This window comes from Manis javanica, chromosome 2 (genome assembly GCF_040802235.1).
Source record: "Manis javanica isolate MJ-LG chromosome 2, MJ_LKY, whole genome shotgun sequence".
NCBI lineage: Eukaryota > Metazoa > Chordata > Mammalia > Pholidota > Manidae > Manis > Manis javanica.
The window spans coordinates 218,920,877-218,930,096 of NC_133157.1; the positions used below are offsets into that span (position 1 = coordinate 218,920,877).

The 9,220-nt window shown below is 45.2% G+C and overlaps 1 non-coding gene across 1 annotated transcript; it reads right to left on the minus strand.

Annotated features, from left to right (window-relative positions):
* Positions 1-7,122: 7,122 nt before the first annotated feature.
* On the minus strand, positions 7,123-7,313 carry LOC118973371 (U2 spliceosomal RNA). The gene has a single exon (XR_005062679.2). It is a non-coding gene; the product is annotated as a U2 spliceosomal RNA (small nuclear RNA).
* Positions 7,314-9,220: the final 1,907 nt, after the last annotated feature.

A 9,220-nucleotide genomic window follows, 5' to 3' on the forward strand; every position in this document is an offset into this window, starting at 1 on the left:
AACTGCAGACCACTGGATGCTGTAACTTCTCCAAAAGGAATAAAAAACCTGTCAATTATAAACTAGTGAGCTTGACTTCCATCATAAAAACTGTCAGATGGAAATGAGAAACTTCTTTACACGTCCAGCATAAAATATGACTTGTCAAATCAGTGTGTCCTGAGCTTGCCGCTGGCAATGAACCCACAGCCCTGGTTTGCCCTTCATACGCTCCATATGGCTCCAAGACAGGAGGGTGAGGCCTGCAGAGAGCTGCAGTGGAATGTACTGGACAATTTTGCTTTCCTTGCATATCTCTCCCAATGAAAGAACCTTCCTGTCACTGCCTTTCTCAGCCCCTGTGGTTCTCTAGGGGCTGCTGTCCTCAGGCACTGTGTACGGGAGGCACGTAGCCTAGCCAGACCACTTGGTAAACCCCAGCCTCTAGTGACAGCCATGGCTTCAGTTTTGATCATTTGACTCAAATGCACCCAGTCCAGTCAATCCCGGAACTTTAGCGGGAACTGAGAAAGGGTCTCTCTCGTCTCTTCGGGATTGCTAAACTGATTGGATGTAATCTGGAGTTTCTGGAAGCCGGTGCAGGGATGGAGGCTGTGTAAGTATAAAGATAACATGGGGAAAGGCAGAGCTGAGTGATGGAATGAGAGAGATTGAGTGCAGCTTCATAATTCCCTGGTCCCGTCCTGTCTGAAGTTGGATCCACGTCTGCTTTGCCATAGCCAGTGAATTCTCCCTTCTTGAGCTCGTTTGATTAACATCCCGTCTCATGTACTTGCTGAATTCCCTGCCCCTGAACAGCGCATCCCCCCAGGCTGGAGACACTGACTCATATCTTTAGGCTCAGCCTCAACCAGTCCAGGGACAAGCCTGTTCTGACTTCAACGAGCAGAGGAGTTAAGAGGTCAGGCAGTCATTCAGAAGCTTCAGTGACTTCAGCTTCCATGTTGCTGGTCCCTCTGTGGCCTCCGTACCAATAACTGCAATTCTGCTTTTTCGTACAACTGAGCTCCCACCCGGTCCCCAGTTGTGGGGTCAGGTCCAGCCTCATTCCCCTGCACTTGACATTTGCCCTCGGGAACCTTCCACACAGACAAAACTCAGTCACCTTTGATTCCAAATTGCCTAGAAAGAGCCTGGGCTGTGACAAAGGTCCATCAGATGTTTGATAAATGTAATAATGACCTCATGGGTTATTCATAGTGGATGATGTTGTGTCCTGCCCAGAGCTCCTTGACAGCAGATTCCCCTGGAGGTGCCTACAGGTTCCAGCCCCCCATAGCAGGATGCAGTTCCAAGGCAATGGTGGATTTAAGCCACCTTTGCTTTGGGCAAGACAACCACTTAGTGCAGTTCACACTCTTGAGCTCGCTGCAGGGTCAGGATGAGGCCAGACTGTAGCTGAAGCCAAGTTTTCTTTTTCTTTTTTTCCAGCTTTATTGAGATGCAATTGACATGTAACATAATATTCGTTTAAGGTATGTAACATTTGATTTCATATCTTATATGCAAAATAATTACCACCCTAGGGTGAAGTAATCCCCATGTCATGTCCCATAATTACCATTTCTTTTCTGTGGTGAGAACATTTAATATTTATGGTCTCAGCAACTTCCCAGTATATAATGCAGTGTTGTTAACTGCGGTCACCACGTTGTACATTAGCTCCCCAGAACTTACTCATCTTACAGCTGAAAGTTTGTGCCCTTTGACCATCTCCAGCCCCTGGCAGCCAGCACTCCACTTTCTTCCTACAAGTTCTTGCAGTCTAGCTTTTTGGCTTTGTTTGCTTTTTAGCCTAGCTGCTTCCTTTGATCCATCTGCTTCCCTCGCTTCCTCCAAGATGGCTCTTCTGAACAATCCCTCGAGAAATCCCTTACGTGAGAACTTCTCAGACTTGGCTTCTGGGGAACCGGAACCAAAACACTGTTCAGATGATATTTGTCAAGGCTGTAATCAGAGCAAGGAGAGGCTGCTCACGCTGCGTGGGACAGTTGTTACTGCAAGAAGACGCTGAGAAAAAGGAAGGAAAATCATTCCGCCATGTATTCGTATTCACTGGAATACTCCCCGGGAGAAGGAATTTCCGATGCCAATCCTGGAAGGGGAGATTGAGGAGTAAAGGCCTTTTAATGGGCCTAGGGAAGTAGGGATGCAGTAACAGCAGAGCAGTGAAAAGGGAGGCACCCTGTACACATTTTGGAAAACAGTCAAAAATCTTATTTATTACTCCAGACAGTTGTGGGGCTTGTATTATCCAGAGGCCGAGCGAAACAGCGAGCCCTCAGTCCGTGCATTTCCCCCATAACACAGCCCAAAACGACATTGCTGGGAAGGTAAGTTGGTTTTATTCTCTGTATAAGTAAGAAGCATAGATGATGCGGGTGAAGGGGTACAGTTCCGGGAGAAGAGTAACTGCAGGGAATAGGCCTATGGTAAAGTTAGAGTCCAACAGCCTGTCCCCAAAGGATAAAGTCACACACATCCGAGAGGAGAAGGGACTAGGCAGACCCTATACTCTGCTTCCTGGGAGCTGAAACCTCCACGTGGCCTCAGTAAGCAGAAGGAGATGCTCCACTGAGGAAAACTGTCCAGTGACCAAAACTCAAAAACGCCTGAGTTTTTGAGAGCAGAGAGCGAACACCTGGCTGCAAACAGAAGGCTCCTCTGGAGAAGCTGTGGTCATTTTTTATTCTATTTGGTATCTTCTCAGTGCCCGTGGCAGTAAAGTTCATGTTTGATGAATACTAGTTTGATTAAGCTTAATGTATCTTCTGCATGCATTTAACCTTAAGCTTCAGGTTTCTTATCTGTACAATGGGACCAACAATAGCCACTTCATAGGCTTCATAGGCTTGTGCTAAATAAGATGAGTCACAGGAGTTTTCTCTCTAAACCCGCAGGAGCCTCGCAAACATATTCACCTTCTGAAAGCCACAGCCCCAAAATATCAGCATGTTAATTATTTTTTATTGGTTGAAAATGAAAGGAAGTTCAAAACGGTGACTTAAGTACACTGCCAAGAACATGAGAGATAGTAAAAAAAAAAAAAAAACTGTTTACCACGAGAAAAAGCATTAACCTATGGCCATATCTTTTTATTGTCTGCTTTCCATGTTCTATCCCAGGTTTGGGATAGTTTTCTGAGAAGCAGATGGATGTTGGTAGATATGTGACCTGCCCACAATTATACAGCTTTATGGTGCTTTAAATCATTCGAAAGATAAAAATCAAAAACAAGTTTTGGAGCTGTCAAAACTAGTCTAATTACAGCAGCAGATGTGCTGGCTGGCGATGTTATCTCTGCAGTGAGGTGGCTCAGGCTGTGCTGGCTGCAGGGCATGCTGGGATCTTGCTGCTCAGATGGGTGGAAAGAAGGATAAAGAGGGTGTTCAGGGGTTCAAAATGCAGCAGTCAAGGGCACAGGGGATTCAGGACCATAGTGGGCCTGACTATAAGGCTCAAGGAAGTCCAAGCTGGTGGGGCAGCAGGTGGGAGACAATAGGCAGTTCACCGCATAGGAGACCCTGGCCAGGGGTTGGTAGCACTAATCACAATTCGGGATCAGGACTGTCTGCCTGAAAAGAGGTAGGAGGCGGTCTCGGTAGCCAAGAAACAGGCTAGTACAGAAGACACAAACACAAGTAGAGCATTGGCGTAATTATAACAACCTAACCATGCACTGACCCTCTACTCTGGGCCACTCAGGCATTGTTTCATTGTTCAACACTATCAAATGCAAATGGCATTTTACATGGTCCATATCCTGGCCCCTGCCCACCTCTCTTACCTGCTGAAAGTACATTCATGGAGTATCACCACGTACCAGGCACACTGCTAAGAATTTTACAAAATTAGCTCACAAGCCATATGAATACACAGGTGGCCCCCAGAAGCCATGTTTTACCACCTGGCCTGACCTTCCTGGCAACAGATTATGGGAGTGAATACTTTCTTCAAAACAGGCTAATAATGCTTTTCCCGGGAATTTGGATCTCAGTTTGCTAATTTTGCCTCATTCTGCCTGGTCTCTTGAACTGAGGAGTTGTTTGTGGCCTTGAGAACCAAGAAGCAGGTAAACCAGTCCACAGTGAGAATTATTCAGCAAACAAGCAGAGATGAAAGGTGGAAAACCTTTTTGGTTTCTTGCAGCTCCATCCTTGGCTTGGGCTCATACTAGAGGCCCAGCTATATCCCCCCTTTGGAACCCATTACATGTCCCTGAAACTTAATGGCAAATATTCCTATTTGTTTCAACTATGTAAGTAAGTAAGTCTATTTTTCTAACTAAGGCATCAACCCAGAACACCCAGATGGTAAGCAGAGATTCAAAGCAGTCTATCAGCCAGAAGGAAGGCTAGGCTCTTACCCACCACACAGTTTAACTTCATCCACCCCCTCCGTGGTCCTTTCCCTGCACACCCTCTCTTTATGCTCCACACAAACCTAATGGCTGGCAATTAACTGAACCCTCACCATGGCCTATTACCTACCTGCCATTGTAAGTAACTGCTGATCCCTTTACCGAAACTTGTATTCATCACACGAGCCTCGAAAGCATTTCCAAGGCTCAAACCTGAGAGGTCCCCCCGCCCGTGTATCTGGCTTTCCCGGTATGCCAGGCTGCTGCCAGGTTGCTGTGTCCCCCTGCTGTGCACACAGCACGCTGCTAACCTGTGAGTCTCCCCCACCATACTGGTGGTGGGGACCACATCTTCATCTCCACTGTCTGGCAGAGTGCCTAACATTTAGCAGGAACACAAGCAAAATTAACATTTTTTTGCTTACACATTTCTTCCAGTAGCATAAAAGGTTGCTGAAACCTGGCACAGTGGGGAAAATCCTGACTGGAAATCAGAAGACACAAACTATGTTTATTTGGATAAATCTCATACTATCGTGGGATAATGGGATTGGCAAAAACGTCAGAGATCAGCTAAATACATTGTCTTTGCAGCTGGCTAAATTGCCCCCACCTGGTCTGCCTGCAGTTTCTTTGGCCCAATTACAGACCACTCTCCACATTTCTAGAAGATGCAAATAGATTATGACTTCAACTGAAACCCCTTCAATAGCCTTCCACTGCTTCCAGAAACAAATCCAAATGTTCTACCATCATTCAGCCCAAGTGCATCCCTCTCTCTCACCATCTCCTACCATTGCCTCTTACTTGCTGTTCCAGAAAACTTGCCATCCTCCTGTTTCGAGTTGCCAAGCTTGTACTGACCTTAGGGCCACTGAACGTTTATTCCCCTCAACCCACATTTTCAAATGACTGAATCTCAAACAGCATCTCTTGAAAAGGTCAGCCCTCTTGTCTCTGTCTAAAGCAGCCTGCCACCTTCCCCAGCACTTCCTAGAGAAGTCCCCCCTCCTACTGGTTTCACACTTACCAGCATGTCATTATTTTGATGACTTATTGGTTGGCATCTACACCCTCTATCTCCTCCTTTCTAGAACATAAACTCTTGGATGACAGAGACCGCGTCTGTCTCGCTCACTGCTCTACTCCAGGCCCTCTGAGGGTGCCTTGCATGTACAGGAGACTCTCACAAAGTGTGCGCAGCGTCACTGAATAAATACGAGTTCAAATGTTGGCTTCCTTTACTCTTCAAAATACCTTGGGGGGAATAATCATTCCTTTTTTCTAAGCCTCAGTTTTCTCATTTGTAAAAATTAAGAACCCTAGAAAACAATCCCATCTAACTTCAAAATGGTATGGTTCCATGACCATGGGCCTTTGGTGGGTATTAGAATGAGGCAATTTGCCCTTGAGCAACTCTTTAATGGAAAATCTTTATGGCACATGTCTGATATTGAGGTTGATTAGCACAAGCTCAGTTGAGTATATTTACTCTGAGTAGAAATGAAACCCAATCATTGACTTTATAATCATCTCAGGGGCTTTTGGAGCATCCATCCTGTCCATTTTATAGCCTGGAAATTGCATCATAAAATTCATGTTCCCATATGATCTTCCCTTGCATTTATCTCTGTCCTCCAAGCTCTGTGGAGAGCGGGTGTCTGGGTTTATCTGACATTAATGGCAGCCTCAGCTCATGGTCCCATGGCCCTAGCTCAGCAGCCCTCCGAAGTGCAGAGAATTAAGGTTCCAGCCCAAATGGACCACCGTTTATCCTCTGTCCTCCTTCCCAAGTAAGCAATTAGACCTTCAGAGAAAACGGTTGTCAGACTCACATTCACCCAGCATTTAGCAGAGACAGTATTTAAAAGATTTATGGGCCAGAGCCAAGACTGCTTCTCCCCTTACCAAAGATAGCTCTTCAAGTAATTTTCTTAACCTCTTTACACATAGTTCAGCTAATTCTATATCGCTTTAGTTATTTAAAAATGTTATTTAGTTAAAAATAAATTATTTTTTTTCCCATAACATTTTGAACTTATTTCTTCACTGTCTTCTTGACCCCACTGTTACCATTGAGATGTTTAATGCCGAAGTGATTTGCATTCCATAGTGGGCGATCTGTTTTCTCTCAAAGAAACTTTGCAAGGAGGGGAGTTTGGTGCTTAAGGACCCAGACTGCCGAGCAAGGGACTGCTGGCTTCAGGAGCTACCAGGTCCCGACTGGAGATCTTGGGCAAGTTAATTAAACTCTCTGACCTTCAGTTTCCTCAGGTACAGATGGGATGATATGTCCCCACATCTCGGAGTAGGTATATGGGCAAATATACCCTACATGTGAAATGCTTAGGGCAGAACCTGCCAGGGAGCAATACTAGATAACTGTTTCTGTCATGGATGTGTTTTCTCTTTTCTTTGATAGGCTGAAATTTTTCTCTAACATGCAAAGGTGTCTGTTTTTCTTTATCCACCCTGTCTTGTACTCTATGAAGTCTTTCAATCAAGATCTTTCATCATATTTTAATTCTGGAAAAATCTAAGGCATTATTTCTTCAACTATCCTCTCCCCTTCATTTATTTTTGCCTTTGCTTCTGGGACTTCTTGTTTAAGATTATTGGCATTTCCTCAACTCTTCCCCCTCCCTAATGCCTTCTGGGAGATTCCCTCAAGCTGACCTCCCAGCTCTTTTGTGCCTGAACTATGGGCATTCCACCATGTAGCCCAACTACTGTGTTCTTTCTGTCTTTCTTGATTTATTTATTTTTGGTGCACCATTCCCAGAGGTGCCACAATACCAGGTCGATGTGTGGAATGGACAGAGCAAGCCCCTATTCCATCTCCCTGCTCCAAAAATCCATTTGCTATATTGTCCTCGGACAGAGGACATATCAGATACTAAACTGATAAGGACAGATACTACACTTGACCTTAGCCAGAAGGCTGAGAAATGATATGTGTTCTTTCTTTCAACATCATGTTTTTCTCACCATGCATTTCAACGTGATCATGTTTCATTAACTTCTTGTTCTTGCTTCCTATTACCTATATCCCCTCTTATCTCTGTGGGAAAAATTATTAGGATTATTGTAAATACATGACCTGTCTAGGCCATTAATTTTTATTTGTACAGTATACCTGAATCTCATCTGAATCTCATATTCCTGCCTTTCTTTTATAGTGGCTGTGTGGCCCTCAGATGTGTGGTTAGTTTTCTCTAGGACATTATTTCCCCTGGGAGAGTAGCAGATACTAGTTCCAGCTGCTCTTAGTGAGGGTGTATAAAATGAGGTGCCACCACCCACAGTAACAGATAACTGCACAATTCCAGTGTGTTTTACACTACAGAATTTTGTTTTTCAACACTTATTGTTGCACCCAGCCGTTGCATTCCCAGATGACAGATTGCCCTTCTTGGAGACTAAGATTTCCAGACCCTCAGAAGTTGAGTTTTGGAGATGGAAAGCATAAACTCTGCAGTGCACTCAGTAGTGCCACTCTCAAGTTCACCTCTTGGTTTCTGGATCCAAATATTCCAGCTATGGAAATGACAGGACCACATAATTATCTCTAATTCAACAAATACACTTCATCCTATAATACAGAACCTCAGCTTCTCAAGGTGCTGTCTCCTCCATGTAAACACACCTTTCAGGAAGCCATTCCACATTTCAATTAGGTCAGACACTTCTGAGTGACAAAGGCTGTTATGATGCCTCATCATTCCATGGGCAGGAACCCACTGTTGCCCTTGCTTTGCTGTGAAACACATTCATCAGAAATAATGCTGTGCAAAATGGTATGACTGTGGATAAGGCATTGATCCTCAGATCTGCCTACTCCAGTGAGGGTGGACCTTTGACCTCTTTGTAATGGCAGAGGTCCAGTCTAATCAGCAAACCACTTGGCAGGTGGCTGGTCCGCAGGGAATGGTGCGATACCAGGGACGTCTGGCTGCTCACTGCTTTCGGGAAGCCGGGCACTTAGCAGTAGCGTTAGCCCCATCACTCTTGGTAATACTGGGTCGCCATTAAGCCTAAATTCTAATCACCGGACCAGTTAGCAGTTACAGCCAACTCCAGCTGCATGAGCTAATCCATTAAATCCTCAGCATTAGTAAATGTACCATATCAATTAGTGCAGCCTGACAGAGTGTTATAATCTGCCTTCCTTGGTCTAACAACCTTAAATCCACTCCCACACACAGTCCCCCAGATTTCCAATGTATGTTAGCGATGTCTTGGAAGTCACTGTGTGTAAGCTACAGCCTCCTGTGCCGTGTTTACCTCTTCCCTGCCAGCATGATCTAATCTGATTTGTGTCCACTACAGTAAGGAATGGCTGTTGTGGGTTTAGAGAATTAGCATCTGCCCCCGGTGAGGTTATCTCAGGATTTTCAAGCAAAGGAAGGCTAACGTCCCCAGACACCAGAGAGCAAGCTATTTCTGGCAAGAGATCAGGTTCTCTAGGATTTTGGTATGTCCCCCTTCCAAATTTCAGGATCCCATTCTTTCCCAGTCACCTTTAACATGGGAAGCTTGATCAATGGGCTCAAAGTCCTGGTAGAGTTGAGGAACTGTTGGAGTTGGGACAATATTGTACAAGTAGAATGACGTGGGGTGGGGGCAGAAGAAAATCAAGAGCTGGTTGCATCCAGTTCCAGATCCACAGAGAGAATGGCCACCTTGGGCTGTACACCCCTCTCCCCAGGCCCACCAGTGGGGAGAAAGAGCCGGCAGCGCTGCCGCCTGCTACAATGTGGCTCCCGTTTGGTTCAGGCTCTTTGCCCTTCCTCGTCTTTTCTTGCTTTATGACCTCAGGAAAATCATTTAACTTTTGTGCCTCAGAAGTAAAATACAGAA